Genomic DNA, 25692 nt, shown 5'->3' with positions numbered 1-25692 from the left:
GCTCTCAGAGCAGCCGCACTAATTATATTAGTGCTCAGTGCCAAAACATATAAAATAACCCTCACTGATTGGTGTCTGAATTATGAAAAGGTAAAAACTTGTATAATAGAAGAACACCAGGCTCCTCCGTCCATGGGATTTTCCAGGCAAGAGTACTGGAGTGGGTTGCCATTTCCTTCTCCAATTTGAAAGAAAACAGAGTGCTTTTCTTCAAGACCAGTAATCTTTTTATCTAGTCAAACTACTTCATCTTCTTTATAAATCATACTTTACAGTTACTGATTTAAAAGAAATTCCCTCTAGTGGAAAATCTGATTTCAGAATTGTGCATAATTTAGGGGGTCCACACTCCCAGGTCTCAACTCAAAGGCTAGCTTTGCTCCAGAGTCCAAGCCTGGCTCTGGTAGACTGTTTTCAAAGACTCTTGATGATCTCTGCCAAATGTTCATTTAGGAATTGTACAGATTATCCTAAAATCCTGGTTGACTCGCTCCTGAGGTCGGGGTTTTCCTCTGGCATGTTACCTTCCAAATAATGCTTCTACTAGGCTAAATATAGGGAGAAGGCAATGGCGAGCCACTCCAGTACTCTTGCCTAGAAAATCCCATGGATGGAGGAGCCTTGTTGGCTGCAGTCCGTGGGGTCGCTAGGGGTCGGACACGACTGAGCGACTTCACTTTCTCTTTTCACTTTCACACATTGGAGAAGGAAATGGCAACCCACTCCAGTGTTCTTGCCTGGAGAATCCCGGGGACGGGGGACCCTGGTGGGCTTCTGTCTATGGGGTCACACAGAGTCGGACACGACTGAAGTGACGCAGCAGCAGCAGCAGCAGGCTAAATATAAAAAATTAGTTTGCCATCTGAACCCTCCACCTAATAATATGTGTCAGAGGTGTGCTGATGGGTGATGAATTTGCTAGCCCCCAAAGAGAAAGAAATGTGTGGGATGAGGCTTTGAGAAGTATTGTAAGCTGCACATGGTACATCCAGCATCCACATCATAGTTTGCCTTCAGTAATTTGGACCTCCTCAGCTTTGGGGCAATATTGCATATACGTGGTATATGATAAGCTTATTTAACAGAGTTCCATCAAGTAAATATAAAAATCTCAATTTTGTTATGGTAATAATATTGACCTTACATTTTTGTTTTTATTTTTTGTTCAGTGGTTTCAGGAATGAATTGCTTGGTAGCAAATCAAGCAATACACTTCCCAACCTGATATTATGTATGTATTGAGGCTAAAGAGTATTGTACAGAGGAGTGTCCTTATTCATAAAACATTAGGGGTAGAGAGGGTGGAACCTTTCCATGTTTTAATAGCAAAGACCTCTCATTGTAAAAAGTGAGATTATCCCTTTAGAAACCATATAAATTACTGAAGGGAAATATGACCAAGAATATGTTTTGGTTAAATAGATGGCAGATGCCCATTTCACTGGATGATTACTATTCTAAATATTTTTCCATTAGCTAGTTTCAGCTCAGGAAATAGATTAGACCCTTAATGGCCTAAGCAACCAGGAAATGCACAGTATATTTATAGATTTCACCAGTGAATTTGAAATAAAACTTGTCTATTAAAACTTCTGATTGCAATACTCAATGTAAAATTTTTTAATGCTTTTTAAAATATTCTCTCTTTAGTTCAGTTCAGTCGCTCAGTAGTGTCCAACTCTTTGCGACCCCATGAGCCGCAGCACGCCAGGCCTCCCTGTCTTTCACCAACTGCTGGAGTCTACCCAAACCCATGTCCATTGAGTCCGTGATGCCATCCAACCATCTCATCCTCTGTCGTCCCTTTCTCTTTCTGCCCTCAATCTTTCCCAGCATCAGGGTCTTTTCAAATGAGTCAGTTCTTCACATCAGGTGGCCAAAGTATTGGAGTTTCAGCTTCAACATCAGTCCTTCCAATGAATACCCAGGACTGATCTCCTTTAGGATGGACTGGTTGGATCTCCTTGCAGTCTAAGGGACTCTCAAGAGTCTCCTCCAACACTACAGTTCAAAAACATCAATTCTTCGGCACTCAGCTTTCTTTATAGTCCAACTGTCACATTCATACATGACTACTGGAAAAACCATAGCCTTGACTTTGTTGACAAAGTAATGTCTCTGCTTTTTAAGCTATCTAGGTTGGTCATAAGTTTCCTTCCAAGGAGTAAGTGTCTTTTAATTTCATGGCTGCAGTCACCATCTGCAGTGATTTTGGAGCCCCCCAAAATAAAGTCAGACACTGTTTCCACTGTTTCCCCATCGATTTGCCATGAAGTGATGGGACCAGATGCCATGATCTTAGTTTTCTGAATGTTGAGCTTTAAGCCAACTTTTTCACTCTCCTCTTTCACTTTCATTAAGAGGCTCTTTAGTTCTTCTTCACTTTCTAACATAAGGGTGGTGTCATCTGCATATCTGAGGTTATTGATATTTCTCCTGGCAATCTTGATTCCAGCTTGTCTTCCTCAAGCCCAGCATTTCTCATGATGTACTCTGCATATAAGTTAAACAAGCAGGGTGACAATATACAGCTTTGGTTTACTCCTTTTCCTATTCTCTCTTATTCCAACCCTTTTAAAAGTCTCATATTCTCAATAAAGAGAAGTTGTTACCTAAAATCATATTTTGAGGAAAGCCTGGGTTTAAGTGCTGGGAGTCAATTCCCGCTGAGCCTAGATCCTATGTTTTAGTAGTAGAAACTAATCCATTTCTGGTCTAGTGTTGGAAATCTGTAGCAGTCTGACAGGGCAGCTACCATGGGCCATTCTGATGGCTCTGTTTAGGCCTAGAGCTTCTCCAGTCCAAAAGACACTGGAGGAAGCTTATATTCACCTTGTTTAGCCCTTAGAGTTTACCTGTGCTCTGTGAAAGACTGGGAATGAATGTATCCTGTACACAGAACAAAGGCAAGAAGACAGGCTTTGGTTTCTATTAGGGCTCAGGCGGTAAAAGCGTCTGCCTGCAATTTGGGAGACTGGGGTTTGATCCCCTGGAGAAGGAAATGGCAACACACTCCAGTACTCTTGCCTGGAAAATTCCATGGACTGAGGAGTCTAGTAGGCTACAGTCCATGGGGTCGCGGAGAGTTGGACACAACTGAGCGACTTCACTTTCACTTTTCAGGGCCCTTGCTTGACAGCAGGAGGGCTGATTCCCACCTTAACTTTACCACTGAATAGCTTTACTGGGGGCCTTTGACATAAGTAGTTGAGTTAGAGGACCCCAGAGGCCCGGTGCAGCTCTTACACCATACAAATCTAAATTCCACCTGTGATCTCACAGAATCTTGAAGTAAGCATTCTATTCCCCTTCAGTGGGCATTGTTTTCTGCACCTGGTAAAGACGCAGGCTCTTGAGATTGAGTGAAAAGAAAGGCTCAAATCGAAAATATTATAAACAAAATGAGATTGAAAGGTATTTGTTTATTTTTTATGGGAAATGAGAGATTAATCCATGGATTTTCATTGTGTCTAGAACTTTCTTTCATTGTCTTCCTACAGTATTTTAATACCCTGAATTCTTTGAGTTTTTCTTTCTGGTACCCCAGATGTTTAACACTGTCTTCTGTATGTAGGAAAAACAATAACTATGCATTCTCTTGAATTTTGCTAAAGTACCACTTAAAAAAGTAAAGTGTAAACTGCCTTTTAGTATTTGCATTGTTTTAAGTCAGTTTTTCATGATTGATTGATGCTTATTCAGTGACCCATTTTTATTTGTTTGTACTAACAAGAGCATAGCTTTCATTAAATGGACAGTTCAAATGAAAAGATAATTCTTATAATTGAAACTGAGCAGGAGACTCTGGGGCTCCTGGCCACGGAAGCCTTTTTCTGTCCCCCATTTCTTGTTTGTAAGGTATAGACTCCAGCTTCCATGACCTTCCCTGAGTCCCAAAGGGAAGATTCAAACAGTTGCTAATCAGAGAAGGGAGGGAATGAAGACACAAAGGAGGCGACCACCTGAGGCCAAATCAAAGAAGCCAGAGAAGCTCATCAGGAGAGGTCAGATTAAAGGAGTGCAGGCCCTGCACACACCCGATACTTATTAGCAACTCTGCCCTTGAATCATTGCTATAAAACTCCTCAGGAAAACCTCCCCGTTAGGACACACAGTTTTAGAGGCACGAGCCTGCTGTGTTCCCCTTTGCCTGGCAAAGCAATAAATCTGTTCTTTTCTACTTCACCCAAAACACTGTCTCCAAGATTCAATTTGGCACCGGTGCACAGAGGCTGAGTTTTTGGCATCCCTCTTAATTTTAAAATATTATATAGCCCTATTCGAATCCGTATGCTCTCAGATTAGACTGACCAATTACATATTGGAATACTTGGGCCAATTTAAAATACAACTTAAGGGAATTCCTTGAGTCCAGTGATTGGGACTCCATGCTTTCCCTGCCAAGGGCATAGGTTCTATCCCTGGTTGGGAAACGGGACCCCACAGGCTACATGGTACATGCAGCCTAAGAGAAAGAAATGAAATAAAAAATGCAACTTAAAACTACATTTTACAGGACTTGCTTTTATTTTTCTATTTTATTTATTATATTTTTAAGTTAAATACCTTTAGATTAAAAAGCCCCAGGAAAAACACATGAAAAAACATTTCCAAATTTAAGTTTAAAACACCACACTCTTACTCCAACACTGCACCCCGCCTAATAGCAGCAAATCAAGTTAATCAAGTAGTATAAACCAAAAAGCATGGAGACTCTATCCACCCCATCACCTGATTTTACAGATCTCCATCAGCAGCAGTTTCCCCTTGATGGTATTGTCAGTCAAAAGTTCTTGTACCCAACACACAGTGAGACCAGACAAACCAAAATGTCAGAGTTTGGAGCCCGAAAGGTTTATTACAGGGCCAAGTGAAGAGAATGAGTGCTCTTGCTCAAAAAAAAACCTGAACTCTCTGATGGTTTTCAGGGGAAAAGTTTTTGTAGGAAAAATTTGGGCTGAGGGCTGCAGGTGTGTGACCTTCTTCTGATCTGTTGGTGATCAAGTAACAGGATGGTGTTGCAGGAATCTTGTACTCAGCCTGAAGTTAGCATCCTCCACCTGAGTGGGGCCCTTAGTTCCAGCAGAAGAACGCAAAGGTATTGTTATACATATCCCTTGAATACCCTGATGCTGGGAAAGATTAAGGGCAGGAGGAGAAGGGGGAGACAGAAGATGAGATGGTTGGATGGCATCAGCGACTCAATGGACTTCAATTTGAGCAAACTCCTGGAGATAGTGAAGGATAGAGAAGCCTGGCGTGCTGCAGTCCATGGGGTTGCAAAGAGACACGACTGAGTGACTGAACCACAGCAACAGTCCCTTGATGAGGAACAGAACCCTTCTTTATCAGTGTGCTCTTATTTCTTGACTGCTCCTCCTTTGTTTGTGCATTTCCTCTTGCTGGCTCATACAGTAAAGTGTTTGCCTGCAGTGCAGGAGACTTGGGTTCGATCCCTGGGTTGGGAAGATACCCTGGAGAAGGAAATGGCAAACCACTCCAGTATTCTTGCCTGGAAAATCCCATGGACGGAGGAGCCATGTGTCCATGGGGTTGCAAAGAGTCATACACGACTGAGCGACTTCACTTTTAATTAGTAACTGTTTGAATCTGCCCTTTGGAAATGAGAGAAGGTCTAGGAGGCTGAAACCTTTTTCCTACACACAAGAAATAGCGAACACAGAAAGCATTTGTACCTGGAGGGGCCCCACACGCTCTTGCTAGGTTTCAATAGGAAGCACTGATCTTATCAAAGCTCTATAACTACATCCATCATCTCTCTAGCTCTTGTTCTGTACAGATCCCAGAGGCTGAGGTCTACAGTTAGTCAGACTTATAGTCTGACTACAGGTCAGATTATAGGTATAGTTTGCTATACCCTGCCACATTCCATTAAAGACATTCCTTTTTATCCCACTTGGCATCGTTTCTTCTTCCTTCTTGTACCACTTTCTCACTTTGATCGTCCTTTCATTTTTAAAATGTAATTTATTCTTTTTTAGTTGCCTAAGTCCTAGGCTTTGGTTTCCTCATTTTATTGCAGGAAGGGGGACCCCTTCCAGGACGTGAAATGGGCTCTTATCTAACACTAAGAAATGAATTATCTGAGGAGACACATGTACTGACAAAGCAAGAGAGTTCACTGGGAAGGAGTGCCTGGGCCAAGAGCAGCAGGTTCCTTCACCCAGGAGAACTGTTCTGCCACATGGCTCACAGTCTCGGGTAGTATGGTGATGCGGTTAGTTTCCAGGTTGTCTCTGGAAAGTCACTGTGACTCAGGTCCTTCCTGGTGGTGCATGCATCACCCAGCCAAGATGGATTCCAACGAGGATTCAGGGAGGCTGGTAGGACTTATGGACTGGCATCTCCTCTCTCCCTTTGGCCTTTCCTGAATTATTCTAGTTGTCGGCATTTTGTTATTTCTGTGTTCCTTACCAGGACCTCCTGTGTTAAGATAACTCATGCAAGTGGTTACTCTCATGCCTGGCCAGGGCTGGTGATTTAAGTCAGTGGGTTCCCTAACAATGTATAAATCAGGAACTAGATTTATAGTCAGTGCCAATACCCTGTGAGTTCATAGTGGTATGTACTTATGAATAAATAAAATTGTCACCATTTTAATGATAAATATATCAACAAATTATTTGTTGGAAATGAGGATGGGGAGAAAACCTTTCTTTTACCCTCTCAGGTTTGGTTTCTTGGGAACTGTGAGTTAAACTGACAAAAATCATATTGGTGTTAATATTTTTACATGATTGGAAACTTCACAGAAAAGAAGTGAAAAACCAAAGAAACGTTTGGACCTGGGGACCACTTGGCTTCCCATGGCACAGTGGTAAAGAATCCTTTTGAGAATGCAGGAGATACAAGAGATGTAAGTTCAATCCCTTAGTTGGGAAGATCCTCTAGTAGAAAATGGCAGCCCACTGTAGTATTCTTGCCAGGATAATTTCGTGAGCAGAGGAGCCTGGTAGGCTACAGTCCATGTGATCACAGAGAGTTGGACACGATGGAGCAGTTGAGCGTGTACAAACCCGCAGCACAAGAAATTGTGACACGACAGCAAAAAGGGACTGGGGCTTCTGGGAAAGTGAATTGTGGGAAGATGACTAGAAAATGTGTGAGAAAGGCATGGTAGATAAGGGTTGTAGAGGAGACACATTTACTAAAGGGAATTTCCTTTGCAAAAGGGAAATGGATGTCCTGCTTTTGGGCTTCCCAGGTGGCACAATGGGAAAAAGTTGCCTGCCAATGCAGGAGGTTTGGGTTGAATACCTGAAGATCCCCTCGAGGAGGAAATGGCAACCCACTCCAGCATACTTACCAGGAAAATCCCGTGACAGAGGAGTCTGGAGGGCTACAGTCCACGGGGTCACAAAGAGTTGAACACAGCTGAGCATGCGGGCATATCCCTTCTTTTCAGCAGATGGGGGAGGACATGAGCTCCTCCTATGTCTGCTGTTTCTCAGTTGCCTTCAGCTCTAAATAATCCTTAAATCACATCAGCATATTTGGGGTGGTATATTCTGATCACCTTCAGAAACATAAGAATTTGAAAACCATTCAGAACCTTGTGTCTCTAAAATTCGTTAATTCTACTGTAGGGAAGGAATCAATAATTGTCCCTCTGTCATTTGAGATTCTTGGCTGAGACACCTCCTATAATAGAACACAGATTCATGGGATAAAAACAAATAGAAGTTTGATAACATGCACACATCCTATATACATGGGAGATATCCAGGAAAACAGACAACTTCCCAACATTGCCCAAGAAACCATCTTTGATAGCTTTTCCAGATAAAGACAAAAAATGTTCAGGGGGACAGTCATTTATGGGAGGAAAAGCATAGTAAACAGGGACAAGGTTACTATGCAGAGTTTAAGTGCTTACCTTCTCCAGTGATAAGAGTTTCTAGAAATTTAGAATCATCCTTCTCTTCCTGACAGAGAGAAACTTAGGTGTCTCTTACAAAAGGGTAACTTTTACTTTGTTTTCAGATCTTTTCCTGTGTCTGCTATTTTCTTAAAATTAATAACTCTAAAGTAATCATTATGCCAAAGAAGCATTTTTAGGGTGAATGTTCTGTTCCCTTTTGCAACTTTAGAAAACTGATGACATTGAATAATACATATTTCAATCTGTAACTAATTAATACTAATGTATAAACAGTACCTATAACAATGAGGTACTCACAGGTGATTTTTTATTTTCCAATTTTAAGAATATTTAGTATCAAAATATCAAGTTGTATATATTAAGTACATTTTTGTCAGTTATACCTCAGTAAGGCTGAAAATGGAAGGACTGATGCTAAAGCTGAAACTCCAATACTTTGGCCACCTCATGCATCAAGTTGACTCACTGGAAAAGAGTCTGATGCTAGGAAGAATTGGGGGTGGGAGGAGACGGGGACGACAGAATGAGATGGCTGGATGGCATCACCGACTCGATGGACATGAGTTTGAGTGAACTCCGGGAGTTGGTGATGGACAGGGAGGCCTGGCATGCTGTGATTCATGGGGTCACAAAGAGTCGGACATGACTGAGCGAATGAACTGAGCTGAACTGAATTGAAGGCTGAAAAACGGGCTTCCCTCGTGGCTCAGTCGGTTAAGAATCTGCCTGCAATGCAGGAGACTTGGGTTTGATTCCTCAGTTGGGAAGATCCCCTGGAGCAGGAAATGACAACCCACTCCAGTATTCTTGCCTGGAGAATCCCATGGACAGAGGAGCCTGGCATGGTGTCGCAAGAGTTGAACACGACTTAGTGACTAAACCACCACCAAGGCTGAAAAACAAAAAGAATATTTGATAGTAATCTCTGAGGCAAAGACTTTGTCAAAGTGAAAGAAAATTTATCACAGTTATGAATCAGTGGCTCATTTTTTTTGCGATAATTATGAGGCAACATCATTTGAGTTGAAACTATAGAAATTATTTTTGAAAGTCTGATGGTTAGAAGTAAATTTGGGATCAAAAATAATCCCTCTCTTAATTTACTATGTATCCAGGGTTCCCAGCTCAGGTCAGTTTTCACCTCCAGGGGACATTTGGCAATGTTTGGAAAATTTTGTCACAGGCTTAGGGGAGGGGTGCTACTGGTTTCTAGTGTGTAGAGGTCAGTAATGGTACAAAATATCTTAAAGTGACCAGGACAACTCCATGCAGCAAAAAGTTATCCATCTCAAAATGTTACTAATGCCAAGGTTGAGAAACTTTTCTGTATGTGACTGTGACTTAGGATAAGTTCTGCAATTTGTCTATTCATGTTTAATTCTAGTAGATCTTGAAGATAAAATAATTGTCATTTAAAATGTCACATGTCAGGTGCTTCCCTTAATGATCCAGTGGTTAAGACACTGTGCTTCCACTGCAGGGGACATGAATTTGATCTCTGGTCGAGGAGCTAAGATCTCACATGCTGCAAGCCCAAAAAATATATAAATAAATAGAATAATTTATTTAAAAAAAAGAAAGGAAAGAGGCTGTATGAGATTAAATCTTCACAGTGGACTCTTGATTTTGGTCTGAGACAATATTATTACTACAGTAAAACAGAAGGAGAAAGCATTTAAAAGATCTTACTAACTGGTACTAAGTGTCCCATCTGAGAAAGTTTAAAGACTGAGTAATTATTCTTACATAGATAAGTCTTGTATCCTCAAAGTGGAGTCATGGGCTGTTAAGCTAAAGTGGACTTGACCAATCATTTAGTCCAATGCAGTTGCTTTAAAATAAAATAAGAAGCTGCATATCGAAGCTCATATGGTGTTTTGGTTGCAGAGCCAAAACAACTCATGATTACAATCGAGGCACAAGGCACTTCCTTCTCCTCCATGAAGATAATCATCACATTTGCAGGTTCTTTTCATTGGCTCATTTAAGTTGACCCTCACTAGCCTCTGCATCAAGGTTTGTTCATTGTAGACTTTAAGAAAACTCAGTGAGGAACTGATTTTGTGAATAAGGGAATTGGCAGTTGCAACCCTATAGTATTTGCACAATTGCAGCATGATATTAAAAATGAGGAAGGGGAGAAGTGACAATGCTAGGGTAGGGAATTTCCCTTGAATCCTCAAAATGATAGAACTGTAATTCTACTTACTATCCTCTCTTTCCCAACAGTAGTTGGATTTCTACAGTCATTTTCCCTTCAGTTATTTGCCTTTTTCCTTTTTTAAAAAACTTTCCATTAATATACATAATAGATTTTAATAGCGTTCATTTTTACTCATCGAGTTGCTATAGTGAAAAGAAGAAAATGTTAGTCACTCAGTCATGTCCAACTGTTTGTGACCCCATGGACTGTACCCCTCCAGGCTCTTCTGTACATGGAACTCTCTAGGCCAGAATACTGGAGTGGGTTGCCATGCCCTTCTCCAGGGGATCTTCCCCACCCAGGGATCAAACCTGGGTCTCCCACATGGCAGGCAGGTTCTCTACCAACTGAGCCACCTGGGAAGCCAAGATCTGTTTTTAAAAAAAAAAAAAAAAGGTTTTTCCAAAATGGTGACGTTAAAGAACAGAATTATCAGGGATCTTAACAATTTAAGTAGCATCATGAAGTGGTAGCTTTACTAAAATGCCATGTCACAACCAGATACTTTTTTTTTTTTAAAGTATAAACCAGGCATGTGACATATCTTGAAACTGGGGATTTGAAGAAATGTTATTGGAGAAAGAGATCTTTAGAGATCACCGTTAGTGGTAGTAATTAGAGTATATCCTGATCTAATTTGAGATTTTCAAAATAATTAGGCTGTTGAGTGTAGAGGTCAGTATAATCATCACCGTTTCAATAAAATTAAAATAGTAATGTGCTGAAGTAGCATCTCATTTGATACCAGTGGAAAACAAAATGTTTAACCATTATTGCCAAAAGCACTAAACCTCTGTTACTGCCTGATTAGCTGGTTAATGTGTTTTCCTTTATACTTTTCAAATGCTGTTCTCTGATTTTTTGTTCAAGTTTTTTTTTCCTGAAAACATGCTAATTTCATGTGCTTTAGCCCTACAGAAGAGAATGTTGCTTAGCAACCACCAAAATAACTAATAAGCCTATATCTTGTAAAGCCTTAAAAGATTTATTTGTTTTAAATTTATGTATTTCTTTATTGGGGTGGCTTAGCTGAAACTCCAATACTTTGGCCACCTCATGCGACGAGTTGACTCAATGGAAAAGACTCTGATGCTGGGATGGATTGGGGGTGGACGGAGACGGGGACGACAGAGAATGAGATGGCTGGATGGCATCACCAACTCGATGGACATGAGTTTGAGTGAACTCCGGGAGTTGGTGATGAACAGGGAGGCCTGGCGTGCTGTGATTCATGGGGTCGCAAAGAATCGGACACGAGTGAGCGACTGAACTGAACTGAACTGAACTGAGACGGTAAAGAATCTGCCCGCAATGTGGGAGACCCGAGTTCGATCCCTGGGTCAGGAAGATCCTCTGACAACCTTCTCCAGTATTCCTGCCTGGGACATTCCATAGACAGAGGAGCCTGGTGGGCTATAGTCCATGGGGCTGCAAAGAGTCTGACACAACTGAATGACTAACACTTTATTGATCATTAAAATCCAGAGGAGGTTTGTTTCACTTTGAATTTCTTCCAACTTCTGCTTTTATTGGTTAAGTTATAGATGTTGCATGTTTTGTAACAAAAACAAAACATATACTGTATTTAACATGAATGTGTCTTTTCTGCCATCAGCCTCTTAACATTGCCCTGTGTTCATCATTTGCTTTAGTTATTCTTTCCTGATAGGATGGCCTATCAGTGATACTGCTGACTAAAGAAATGTTTTCTAATTCATTGGATATAGAATTCTACAATATTGGGTTTTAATGCTAAGAAGCTAATATATTAAGTACATTATGGTTTTAAGAGAGGGAAATGTTTAAAGATTCAGTTGAAGTGGTTGACATTACATATAATGATTTTATTTTTGGTTATTTGACCCAGAAGTACCTCAGAAGAGTCATCTGAGCTAAGGGCTTACAGTGGGAGGTGGTGCTGCCACCTTCAGTCTCCTGTCAAACTCTTCACTGAGCCTTGGCATGTTCACTTGTCAGAGGTTTAAGTCTTCCCACTATGGCATACAGAGCTTTGCCTTTGTTCTTCAGTTGCTAAGTTGTGTCTGATTCTGTGAGACCTCACAGGCAGCAGCACACCAGTCCTCTACTGTCTCCTGGAGTTTGCTCAAGTCATGTCCATTGAATCAGTGTTGCTGTCCTACCGTCTCATCCTTTGCAACCTCCTTCTCCTTTTGCCTTCAGTCTTTCCCAGCGTGAGGGTCTTTTCCAGTGAGTTGGTTTTTGGCATCAGGTGGCCAAAGTATTGGAGCTTCAGCTTCAGCATCACAGTCCTGCCAATGAATATTCAGGGTTGATTTCTTTTAGGATTGACTGGTTTGATCTTCTTGCAGTCCAAGGGACCCTCAAGAGTCTTTTCCTGCACCACAATTAGAAAGCATCCTTCCATTTTAGTTCACTGATTCCTAAAATAGCAATGTTCACTCAATTTACCTTGATTCATGGACCTAATATTTCCGTTTCCTAGGCCATATTGTTCTTTACCACGTCAGACTTTACTTTCACCACCAATTCACTATCAGAAACATCTACAAGTGAGCATGGTTTCTGCTTTGGCCCAGCCTCTTCTTTCTGGAGCTATTTCTCTGCTCTTCCCTGGTAGCATATTGGACACTTTCTGACTTGGGGGAGTCATCTTCTGATGCCATATCTTTTTTCCTTTCTATACTGTTTATGTGTTTTCGAGGCGCGAGTACTCAAGTTGTTTGCCATTCCCTTCTCCAGTGGACCATGTTTTGTCAGAATTCTCCACCATGACCTGTCCGTTTTGGGTGGCCCTTCAGAGCATGGTCATTATTTCATTCAGTTACACAAGGCTATGATCCATATGATGATTTTGGTTAGCTTTCTGTGATTGTGGTTTTTGTTCTGGAGGCTGTGGGATTATAGTTCTTGTTTCTTCTGTCTGTCCTCTAATGGATGAGAATAATAGGCTTATGCAAACTTTCTGATGCAAGGGACTAGCTGTGGGGAAAACTGGGTCTTGCTCTGGTGGGCAGGGCCCTGCTCACTTCAGTTCAGTTCAGTCGCTCAGTCGTGTCCAACTCTTTGCGACCCCATGAAACACAGTACGCCAGGCCTCCCTGTCCATCACCAACTCCCGGAGTTCACTCAGACTCACCTCCATCGAGTCGGTGATGCCATCCAGCCATCTCATTCTCTGTCGTCCCCTTCTCCTCCTGCCCCCAATCCCTCCCAGCATCAGAGTCTTTTCCATTGAGTCAACTCGTCGCATGAGGTGGCCAAAGTATTGGAGCTTCAGCTTTAGCATCAGTCCTTCCAGTGAACACCCAGGACTGATCTCCTCTGGAATGGACTGGTTGGATCTCCTTGCAGTCCAAGGGACTCTCAAGAGTCTTCTCCAACACCACAGTTCAAAAGCATCAATTCTTCAGTGATCAGCTTTCTTCACAATCCAACTCTCACATCCATACATGACCACGGGATAAACCATAGCCTTGACTAGACAGACCTTGGTTGGCAAAGTAATGTCTCTGCTTTTTAATATGCTGTCTAGGTTGGTCATAACTTTCCTTCCAAGGAGTAGTTCAGTTCAGTTCAGTCGCTCAGTCATGTCCGACTCTTAGCGACCCCATGAACCACAGCATGCTGGAGTAAGCGTCTTTTAATTTCATGGCTGCAATCAGCATCCGCAGTGATTTTGGAGCCCCCCAAAATAAAGTCTGACACTGTTTCCACTGTTTCCCCATCGATTTGCCATGAAGTGATGGGACCAGATGCCATGATCTTAGTTTTCTGAATGTTGAGCTTCAAGCCAACTTTTTCACTCTCCTCTTTCACTTTCATCAAGAGGCTTTTTAGTTCTCTTCACTTTCCAGCTTGTGCTTAATCCAGTTTTTTGCCGATGGGTAGGGCTGTGGTCCCTCCCTGTTAGTTGTTTGGCCTAAGGCGGCCCTTTCTTGGAGTCTGCAGGCTCTCTGATAGGACTAAAGGCAACCTCCGAGAGGACTTGTGCCAACATGTGCTTCCCAAGACTGCTGCTACCGGTGCCCCTGTCCCCTCAGCAGGCAGCTGCTGACTCAGACCTCTGCAGAAGCCCCTCAAACACTCACAGATATGGCTCAGTCTCTTGGGGGGGGCCACACTGATATAAATACATATCAAAGAAGATGCATATGTGCCAGAGTCAAATGGTTTAGGACAAAAAAATGATCTTTTAAGAGAGGTATGTATGAGAGAGGGACTTCCCAGATGGCACTAGTGGTAAAGAAGCCGCCTGCCAGTGCAGGAGACATAAGAGTTGCAGGTTTGATCCCTGTGTTGGGAAGATCCCCTGGAGAAGGAAATGGCAACTCACTCCAGTATTCTTACCTGGAGAATCCCAGGGACGGAGGAACCTGACAGACTACAGTCCATAGGGTCACAAAGAGTTGGACATGACTACAGCGACTTAGCTATGTGTGTGAGAGAGAGAGACAGAGAAAAACAAAGATAGATAATGTGGAGAAGAATGGTGAGGAGAATAAGAAGATGTTATGGTTGAAGTTTAAAACTCTTTGAACCTTAACATGTTAGTTTTAAGACCAGCTTACTATTCGGTTTTTCCAGAGGAAAAGAAAAAAATTTACAAGATCACTAATAGTGACTAAAATAGTTAATAAAAGTAGACACTTATTAATGCTTCAGTTCTGTTTTTCCAAGCACAGATAATGGGCAATTTCTTTTATCCTTTATAAAGTTTAATGCTAGAACTCTTTGCTTAACATGAAGTTTATTTAGCCTGTTTTATGACCCAGTTTTCTTGTAAACTTTATTTTAGGCAGCTCTCCTTTATACATGGGAATAGAAAACTGAAATTGGATAGATATTGATAACTGAAATTTATATACAATGAAACTTGTATTTATTTTAACTCTTAATTTTAACTTATTCCCATAGCCTAGTTATTTGATATAGATGATAAAAAATAATACCCACCAGTTAAAGTCACTAATTAAAGTTTTTTTCCCTCTTTCCCTGTTTTTGCACTCCTTGAAAGAGAAACAGAAGTAGTGAAATGACAAAGAACTAGTTGGCCATTAGAAGAAGCAAAAGATATTATATACATAAAGTTGTCCACGAGCCACTAAAAAATATTCGTATCCAGTTTTACAATCTGACCATTTATTCAGATTTGCTTGTATAGAAACATAATTTCAGCTAGTTAATTTTTTGTTTCACCATTATCTCAATTTTAGTTAAACGTTGGTCTAAAACTATGTCATAATCTCATATTATACAATTAAAATTCTCCCTAAATGTATGCTAAGTTTAATATAAAACAACAATTCCATAGCAATTTTGAATATTTAAAATTTGTATTTAAGAACACACTGAGAATTTTAATACAGGATAATAAGGACAACATAATAAGGAATGTGGGCTTCCCAGATGGCACATTGGCCAACTCAGGAGACTCAGGAGAGGTGGACTTGATGCCTGGGTCAGAAAGATCCCGTGGAGTAGGAAATGGCAACCCACTCCAGTATTCTTGCCTGTAAAGTTCTGTGGACAGAGAAGCCTGGACAGAAAAGAAGTCCATAGAGTAACAGAGAGTTGGACACAACTGAGCAACTGAGCATGCATGCAATAAGGAGTGCATAAGCCAGAAATTCTAGAAATTAATGGCTGCTTATTTTGCCTCTGATTCTTTATGTATTAGGTTAACTAGTAAACTACTTAACCTAGTTAAACTAGGCCTTCCTCACCTAAATATATGAAGCTTTACTTAGATCTCAGTGAACATTTAAAATAAGGAAGATGTTTTACAGAATGTGTATATCCTTAGGCCTGAAGGTGGTTATCATATTAGAATCAGTGACTGAAAATAAAACCAGCTATGCAGTCAGCTATGCAGGCCCTAATATTCCCTCTTAACTTCCTACTTAGTTTAAAGAGGAATTAAAGCATAAGGATTTTAGCTATTTTTATGATCTTTATGATTTTAAAGAGAGAATCTCTATGATGACACTTGCTAACACTTCTTAAGCCTAAAATGATCACTTTTTGGGAAAAAATTTTAGATGGAATATAAAAAGTAAATTCTTATCAAAATGAATAAAATTAGAATGCTTTGGGCATTGCCACTGCTGCTACTTATGACTTACTGTTAAAAAATTATCAATACCTTTTTATTATTTTACTGTCAGCCAATTAAGCAATTCACTGTTGTTCCTAACACAAAGAAAAAGCTAATTTTTAATGTCATAAAAGCTACCATTGACAGTTCAAAGAATGCTGTCTCAGTTCACATGGCATTTATTGTTGTAGCAGACTCTAAGTATGTGCATTGCAGTTGTCAGTAGTTTGCCTCCAGTCTTTTCTTTTTCTTTAATTTGCAAATGCCTATAATAATACTATTAGATGCAATGAGTTTTTAGTTCATATTTTCAATATACAGTGATACAATATTAAAAACAAAATATTTAAAACATTTAATATAATATTTAAAACAAAAGAGAAGACAAATACAGAATCTCACTTTAGAAATTTTAAAGTTTCTATTTCAGGATATCCAAGTTGAACAGTTTTTCTTCTCTGTTAAATTCATGTTATGAAGAACTTGTTGTAGGTGGAGAAAAAAAAGAAAAAGAAAACACACAGAGCCTTTGTCATCATGTATATCAGTTTTAATCATGGTTCTGATTTACTACTGGTAAGAACTCAAATAAACTCTTAAGGCAGTGGTTTCCCCTTCTGTAAACTGGGGATAATAAAACCAGTCGAATAGTATTGCCATTAAAACTAAAAGAAATACAAAATAGTTAAAGCTCCCCCCCAACCCCTGGCACAGCAATTGTTAAATAGGTGTTATTTTTCCTCTCCTTCCACCTTCACCCCTAATCAAAATCAAGTTGATATCTTTGAACCGAAGTAGATTACAGGTTTATTGGGCAGTTCTAAGCTTCTGGATAAGCTGTTCCTCTAAACTATTGCATAGGATATTTCTTTTGACTCTTAAGATACAAATGAATGCTGGGAAATCTTATTATAATACAATTATGAAGAAGGATTATGTATTTGCACATGATAGCCCATTGTAACTGTTTTCTTGATCAGGTTTTAACAGATGGATATCGTTATACAACAAATGCTCTCTTTGTTCCCTGTTCTTGTCATAATTGCTCAATTTAATAAAAGGTAATTGATTAGGCTCTGTTTGCACTGTAGTCAGGAAACTGGAGAGGGAAGCTAACTGTAAGAGATCCCCTGCCACCCCATTATCAATCTTTTACCTCCACTAGGCTGCTTCAATTATTTCTGACAGAAGGATATGTGTAAATTACCAAATCACTCCCAAACAAAGCAACATCTAGAAAGATTAATTGCGTTGGGAAAAGAGGTACAGGATTGGAGTTGTATGACACTTTTTATCTCTCCCTCCTGAGTTTTTTATTAATTGGGAAAAAAAAAAAAAAACAGAAATGGAGGTACTGACTGCCCTCATACACTGAGAACAGCCCCCGCCTCATTTCTAAAGGCTATATTCCATCTTCTCCGTTTTTGACAGATGATCTTACCCCTCCAGCCTTTTCTCTTTTTTTTGGCCACATGGCATGACTTGCAGAATTTCAATTCCCTGACTAGAGATTAAACCCAGGCCATAGCATAGAAAGTGCTGAATCCTCACCACTAGACCACCAGGGAACTCCCCGTCATTTTTACTAATGTTGATAAAAATAGCAACTATCACTAATCAGATACTTTATGGAGCCTGGCAGCTTAGTAAGGACTTTTATATGCATTATCTTATTTCTCATAACATCGGTACTATTATCATTTTCTCATTTTATGGATGAGAAGACAATAGTGAGACAGCCTGTGGAACTTGCTCATGGTCAAAAAACTAGTATGTGGCAAAGTATTGTATCAAACCAGGGTATGTTGAACCCTGGACTCCATGTGTTAACCATTATACTGTGCTTCCTCTAATGCTGCTGCTGCTGCTAAGCCACTTCAGTCGTGTCCGACTCTGTGTGACCCCATAGACGGAAGGCCACCAGGCTCCCCCGTCCCTGGGATTCTCCAGGCAGGAACACTGGAGTGGGTTGCCATTTCCTTCTCCAATGTGTGAAAGTGAAAAGTGAAAGTGAAGTCGCTCAGTCGTGTCCGACCCTTAGCGACCCCACGGACTGCAGCCTACCAGGCTCCTCCATCCATGGGATTTTCTAGGCAAGAGTACTGGAGTGGCTTGCCATTGCCTTCTCTGTTCCTCTAATGACCTAATGACCAAAAAAAAAAAAAATTGGAGGCTAGAAAGACAAAAACCCTGTAGTCTACACAGTCTGCCCTTGGCCTACATACCTTGTATTCCAAATTTGTTGACCTGAGATTAGAAACCTACCACAGGCTGTTTCAAAACTGCCTTTGAAACCTTTTTTTTTTTTTTTAATTTTTATTGGAGGCTAATTATTTTACAATATTATATTGTTGGTTTTGCCATACATTGACATGAATCCGCCACGGGTGTATATGAGTTCCCCCTCTCGAACCCCCCTCCCACCTCCCTCCTCCCCTTATCCTCCCTCTGGGTCATCCCCGTATACCAGCCCCAAGCATCCTGTAAGATGCATCGACCCTGAACTGGCGATTCGTTTCACATATGATAATATACATGTTTCAATGCCATTCTCCCAAACCATCCCACCCTCACCCTCTCCCACAGAGTCCCAAAGACTGTTTTATACATCTTTGTCTCTTTTGCTGTCTCGTATACAGGGTTATCATTTGCATCTTTCTAAATTCCATATATATGCGTTAGTATATTGTATTGGTGTTTTTCTTTGTGGCTTACTCACTCTGTATAATAGGCTCTAGTTTCATCCACCTCATTAGAACTGGTTCAAATGCATTCTTTGTAATGGCTGAGTAATACTCCATTGTGTATATGTACCAAAGCTTTCTTATCCATTCGTCTGCAGATGGACATCTAGATTGCTTCCATGTCCTGGCTATTATAAACAGTGCTGCAATGAACATTGGAGTACATGTGTCTCTTTCAATTCTGGTTTCCTCGGTGTGTATGCCCAGGAGTGCGATTGCTGGATCATATGGCAGTTCTATTTCCAGTTTTTTGAGGAATCTCCACACTGTTCTCCATAGTGGCTGTACTAGTTTGCATTCCCACCAACAGTGTAAGAGGGTTCCTTTCTCTCCACACCCTCTCCAGCATTTATTGCATGTAGACTTTTGGATAGCAGCCATTCTGACTGGTGTGAAATGGTATCTCATTGTGGTTTTGATTTGCATTTCTCTGATGATGAGGGATGTTGAGCATTTTTTCATGTGTTTGTTAGCCATCTTTATGTCTTCTTTGGAGAAATGTCTGATTAGTTCTTTGGCCCATTTTTTGATTGGGTCCGTTATTTTTCTGGAATTGAGCTGCAGGAGCTGCTTGTATATTTTGGAGATTAATCCTTTATCCGTTGCTTCATTTGCTATTATTTTCTCCCATTCTGAAGGCTGTCTTTTCACCTTGCTTATAGTTTCCTTTGCTGTGCAGAAGCTTTTGATTTTAATTAGGTCCCATTTGTTTATTTTTGCTTTTATTTCCAGTATTCTGGGAGGTGGGTCTTGGAGGATCCTGCTGTGATTTGTGTCGGAGAGTGTTTGGCCTATGTTCTCCTCTAGGAGTTTTTACCTTTTTTCCTACTGTATCTAAATATCAGTTCACCACTCTGAATAGGCTAATTTTATTTTTTATCTTAAAAAAATTACTTTGCTTATGAAAACTAATCCATTTTTTTCCCCATGAAGACTTTCCTGTCTGCAGAAGGACTTAATTCTATTACAATCTTAATGTGACTTAACAAATACAGTGCATTGTATTGTGTAACCTGAAGTGTGTGAGTGTGAAGGAGATCCCACCATGGGAGGAGCAATGGTGTCTGGCTCAGGGTTGATTCTCCCTGCATGTTTGCTTACTTTCCCTGTCTTACTTTAGTCATGAAGGGCACACACTTTGCAGCCAGACAGGCTAGTTTTGGAATCCTATCAATTCCATTTCTGACTGTTCAGAACGGAGTCAAATCCCTAAACTTCTCCACACTTTAGTTACTTCATCTATAAAGCAAGGATATTTGTAGTACCTAGCACGTTGACTTGGAGAAAACAATGGCAACCCATTCCAGTATTCTTGCCTGGAAAAACCCATGGGCAGAGGAGCCTGGTAGGCTGAAGCCCATGGGGTCGCTACAAGTCAGACACAACTGAGCCACTTCACTTTCTCTTTTCACTTTCATGCATTGGAGAAGGAGATGGCAACCCACTCCAGTGTTCTTGCCTGCGGAATCCCGGGGACGGGGGAACCTGGTGGGCTGCCGTCTATGGGGTCACACAGAGTTGGACACGACTGAAGCGACTTAGCAGCAGCAGCTCGTTGACTCATGTGAAGATTAAATGAGAGTCTGTGTCTAGGGCAGAGCGGGTACTTATTAAACACTAGCTATTATAGAAGAATTTTAGTGTAAGTTGTTGTTGTTCAGTCGCTCAGTCATGTCTGACTCTTTGCAACCCCATGGACTGCAGCACACCAGGCTTCCCTGTCCTTCACTATCTCCCGCAGCTTGCTCAAAGTCATGTGCCTTGGTTCAGTGATGCCATCCAATCATCTCGCCCTCTGTCGTCCACTTCTCCTCCAGTCATTATTATAGCTAGTTATATTTTACTATATTGCAAATCTATAAGCCCATCTCATGCACGTTGTAGGCATTCTGTAAATGCTGCTGTTTTTATTGATATAATTCACATACCATGAAATTCTTCCAGTTTTAACTGCAGAATTTTAGCCAAGTCCATGGCTTCACACTTCAGTGTATGACCTACTACAGGGATCTGAGGGCTCATTTGGAAGGGAGTTATACAGGTTGGGTCACCAGCCCTACAGGAAGAACTTGAGACAAATGAACACTTGAATGAAAAGGAGCTTACAGTTCATTGTTCCCTAAACCTACCTTCTGACCTTGTGAAAAAAGGAATCTGAAATATACTCCATGTGGAATGGTTTGAACTTTAAAAAGTTTCTCAAATGCTTTAGAAGTTAAGGTGAAGGTATTTGTAATTACAACTCAGTTGTATATTCTGCTCAGAATGAGACAAGATGCAGCATTACTTGTATTCCTGGATTGTGTTTGAAACCATCCTCAACTCAGGGTGATATTAATAGCAAATAGCAGTGAATGCTTTCAGTTCAGTTCAGTCACTCGGCCATGCCCAACTCTTTGCAACCCCATGGACTGCAGCACCCCAGGCTTCCCTGTCCTATCACCACGTCCCAGAACTTACTCAAACTCATGTCCTTCGAGTCAGTGATGCCCACCAACCCTCTCATCCTCCGTCGTCCCCTTCTCTTCCTGCCTTCAATCTTTCCCAGCATCAGGGTCTCTTCCAATGAGTCAGTTCTTCTCACCAGGTGGCCAAAGTATTGGAGTTTCAGCTTTAGCATCAGTCGTTCCAATGAACATTCAGGACTGATCTCCTTTAGGATTGACTGGTTTGATTTCCTTGCAGTCCACAGGACTCTCAAGAGTCTTCTCCAACATCACATTTAAAAAGCATCAATTCTTCGGCACTCAGCTTTCTTTATAGTCCAACTCTCACATCCGTACATGACTACTGGAAAAACCATAGCTTTGACTAGATGGACCTTTGCTGGCAAAGAAATGTCTCTGTTTTTTAATATGCTATCCAGGTTGGTCATAGCTTTTCTTCAAAGGAGCAAGTGTCTTTTAATTTCATGGCTGCAGTCACCATCTGCAGTGATTTTGGAGCCCCAAAGTATAAAAGTTTGCCACTGTTTCTGCTGTTTCCCCATCTATTTGCCATGAAGTGATGGGATTGGATGCCATGATCTTAGTTTTCTGAATGCTGAGTTTTAAGCCAATTTTTTCACTCTCCTCTTTCATTAAGAGGCTCTTTAGTTCTTCTTCTCTTTCTGCCATAAGTGTGGTGTCACCTGCATATCTGAGGTTATTGATCTTTTTCCTGGCAATCTTGATTCCAGGCCAGCATTCCTCATGATGTACTCTACATATAAGTTAAATAAGCAGAGGGACAATATACAGCCTTGACGTACTTCTTTCCAGATTTGGAACCGGTCTGTTGTTCCATGTCCGATTCTAACTGTTGCTTCTTGATCTGTGTACAGATTTCTCAGGAGACAGGTCAGGTGGTCTGGTATTCCCATCTCTTTCAGAATTTTCCATAGTTTGTTGTGATCCACACAGTGAAAGGCTTTGGCATAGTCAATAAAGCAGAAGTAATGTTTTTCTGGAACTCTTTTGCTTTTATGATGATCCACAGGATGTTGGCAATTTGATCTCTGGTTCCTCTGCCTTTTCTAAATCCAGCTTGAACATCTAGAAGTTCATGGTTCACATACTGTTGAAGCCTGGCTTGGAAAATTTTGAGCATTACTTTGCTAGTGTGCTACTTTGCTACAATTACCACACAATTGCACTCATGTCACACGCTAGCAAAGTAATGCTGAAAATCTCCAAGCCAGGCTTCAACAGTGAATGCTTAGGAGCACTTGAAATACTTATTTTTGGTTAGGTAAAATTTAAGTGAATATGTTAAGAAAAAATTCAAGTGAATAAATTTTAAAGATCTCACTGGCTTTATTCAACAATTCATGCATGGGAAGCAGCCAGTCTAACAGATAGAATGGCGCTCTGAGGAGTTGTACTTTGATAGGCAGAATGGAGCAGAACTAAGAAAGTTACACTGGACAAAAAAGTGGAGTGCAAGATCACTTTCTCTTAGGGGAAATTCACCTGCTCTATCAGGCAGATTACCTAACTAGTGCTGATCAGGTGATTCCTGGTTTAAGATTTCATTTCTGGGAGAGTGGAAACTGTAGCAGTCTTTGGTGACATGGGGCTTTAGCATAAGGGACTCCATGTTGGACCTGTTGTCTTGTTTTTAATAGTTAGCTGTGGGTTTTGGAGTTACAAATGAAGTAGAAAGCTGACTTGTTAAAGCTTGCAGCTACTCATTCATAGTCTGGAATGTACCTCACCATCATTCTTTGCAGTGAGATGCAAATGAAGAAGTAAGATACCCAGTATAATAGTTAAGCAAGTATTTGTGTCCCACTGGTTTTTGTTTTCTTAGTTTAACTCTAGGGATTTTTTTTTTTTTAAATAATCTGTGTTTTCTGAGGTTTTGAATTTGCCTAGCAATTACTGGCAAAGATAAGAAAGATAATGAGCTGAACGGTTGGAATTTGACACAAGAATAATGGTTTTCTTTATTTACATTCGCATGGTTTTGAAAAGAACCAAGATTTCTTTTATTTATCTTCTGCTTCTTGTTCTTTTCCCTTTGTAAAACTCAGTATGTTACTGGACTATTCTGAAATCCAAAATCTTCTGAAAAGTTTTCTTCTATCGATACTTCTATGGTTTCTATCTCATTTTCTCTCTTGTTCCTCCATTGAGAGCACTTGGGTTTTAGTAATGTGCACTCCTACATGTAAAGAGAAACCTCCTTGGAATATTGCTTTTCTGTGATTAAAAAAGGGTAGAATTTTGTCTTTCTTAGAGTTCTTTACCTCTGTATCAATACCATGAATGTTTTGCCACAGTCCGTTAAAACTGAGTCTTGTATATCCATGAATATTTATATTGAATCGAATCTGTTATATTATTAATTGAATCTATAAAGATGTTACTGAATGATTAGACGAACCCCTGAGGAAGAAAAAAACCATCTCTACTAGGCTTTGTTCGGTCCGTGGTGGGGGCACAGGAGACCTTTCTGTCCTCTCGGCCATATTTTTGTCCTGGTTTTGTCTTCTGTCTTATCCTAATTTTATGGCTGTTGTGATGAGAATGTTCAACAGGTAGAACCTGAGGCATGGGAGAAAGGGTCTTTAAAACCACTCTTGTGAGGTGAGATAATGTTTTAATGATGTGTTCATTTTTTAAATGTATTTGCTGCTTTGATAGTGGATAACAAAATACTGCTCCCGTAATTAAACTATACTTTGCTGCATTTGGGGAGAACACAGAAATACAAAATGTTCACATCTTATTCAGGCTTCTCTTGATTTTTGTTTTGGCTTTTACTAAATTTGACTCTTGAGAATAGATGTTTTCTGAAGGCCAGGAATGGTTTATTAGACTCACATTCATGTAGTATGACCCAGGTATATTTTTGTTAAATAGGAGTAATCCCAGAAAAATGGCCGTTGGAACAAAATCAGCTAACAGAGTAAAATCTGTAAAAAAATTTAAAATAGCATTCAAAAATGATTGAAGATATTTATTAATATTTGTTCTTTTTTTATCTTAATGAGATCCAAAAGCTTTTGAAAATTATTTTGTAGCTAGTTTGGCTTCTGAATAGAAAGACTGTAAAGAGTAACTAACAAAAAGTGAAGCAACTGTCACCAAATCTTTTAAAAGCAAAAGAGTTGATATTAGAAAATCCAATTTAGGGTACAAAGTAGACAGCATTTGTTGGGACACATTATAGCAACCGTGGGGGGTGCTTTCCTAACATTTGGGATTAATGTTACCCTGTGTGTTTCATTCTGATAGAGATTAAAAAGGTATTCTCACCTTCAAATCCTCCAATAAGCCTATTTACTGGAGCGGAAAAGGACACACTGCTTTTGACTCTGCGCACACTGAGCATACAGGAAAACCTCTCATCTATTCCGTCCCTCTCAATTTACATGACCACGAGGAAACTGAAACCTTGGGAGGTTAAGTGACTTGCCCTGGGACAGACAGCTAGCTCGTTCCTGCTGGAACTGGAGCCTCTCTATTGGTTACTATGAATGCTTTATTTTCTGCTGCCCATTTAATACACAATCCTCTCCTGGTAAATTTTAGCAGCAACTGGTGGTGTCGGCAGTACACGCCTTGATCGCAGGTAATCCCCCCCCCCCCGCCCACCCCCATACCTTTCTCTCAGTGGAGTTGAATGGTGTGAAGTCAGTGACTGCAGAAACTCAGGTGGGAACCATCTGGGGAGATCCATGGGTCTCAATTCACTGGGGAAAAGGCAGACGAGTCAGAAAGATGTCTTGCAAGGCAGTGAAGTACTGTATGTAAACATGACTGTGTACAATGACTCCTGAAGTCTGGAAGGGGGGTAATAGCTGTTTATTTCTGAGACTAGAGAAAAGAATCTTTAGGAAAAGAGAAAAAGGTAGTATAAAGACAGTTTTTTAAAATATAGATCTTTGGTTTGCTAAAATTTTTTTTTAATTGAAGGATAATTGCTTTACAGAATTTTGTTTTCTGGCAAACATTAACATGAATCAGCCATAGAAGTATGCTTTTTGGGGGGGGACCACAGATATACATTAAACTGTATGAAAAAAGGACATTTAAATTTTTTGTTTCCCAGACTGTAAAATCTGGAGGAATATTTAAGGGTGACAGAAAATGAAGGATACGTACAAAACTTACGGAGCCGTTGCTCTGGAAAGCGTATGCAGTGTGGCTATTAGAGAAGACCTCTTGGACTGAGGCACAAACTGTTTTCGGATAATTCTAAGGCACTCTGGCTAATTAGAACAGTCTTTTGAAGATAATAAATCAGGAGCTTTGTAAAAATACCTAATTGTTTACCTAAC

The 25692-nt window shown here is 40.4% G+C and overlaps 1 protein-coding gene and 2 long non-coding RNA genes across 10 annotated transcripts in view; 2 read left to right on the top strand and 1 right to left on the bottom strand.

Annotated features, from left to right (window-relative positions):
• Positions 1 to 6797, top strand: LOC148775112 (uncharacterized). Its single transcript, XR_016039603.1, has 2 exons — positions 1 to 547; positions 836 to 6797. It is a non-coding gene; the product is annotated as an uncharacterized LOC148775112 (long non-coding RNA).
• Positions 1 to 25692, top strand: part of RABGAP1L (RAB GTPase activating protein 1 like) — a 729399-nt gene that overhangs the window by 604849 nt on the left and 98858 nt on the right. For 3 of the 8 annotated variants that reach the window (XM_088845321.1, XM_088845323.1, XM_088845322.1), the window contains exon 1: positions 24778 to 24983. The exons of 4 other annotated variants lie outside the window; for them this stretch is intronic. The gene's annotated coding sequence lies outside the window, so the exon portion shown is untranslated. Of the gene's footprint in view, positions 1 to 24675; positions 24984 to 25692 lie in introns of those variants that run through there. One more of the 8 variants, XM_088845325.1, reaches the window with a different exon arrangement.
• On the bottom strand, positions 4995 to 25137 carry LOC148775111 (uncharacterized). The gene is made up of 3 exons (XR_016039602.1): positions 25015 to 25137; positions 7328 to 7537; positions 4995 to 5132 (listed from the first exon to the last, which is right to left on the bottom strand). It is a non-coding gene; the product is annotated as an uncharacterized LOC148775111 (long non-coding RNA).

This window comes from Moschus berezovskii, chromosome 17 (assembly GCF_049115385.1).
Source record: "Moschus berezovskii isolate FMDL1 chromosome 17, NW_MosBer_1.0, whole genome shotgun sequence".
Lineage (NCBI taxonomy): Eukaryota > Metazoa > Chordata > Mammalia > Artiodactyla > Moschidae > Moschus > Moschus berezovskii.
The sequence above is the reverse complement of the archived record's forward strand: the minus strand, read 5'-3'. Positions and strand labels throughout refer to the sequence as shown.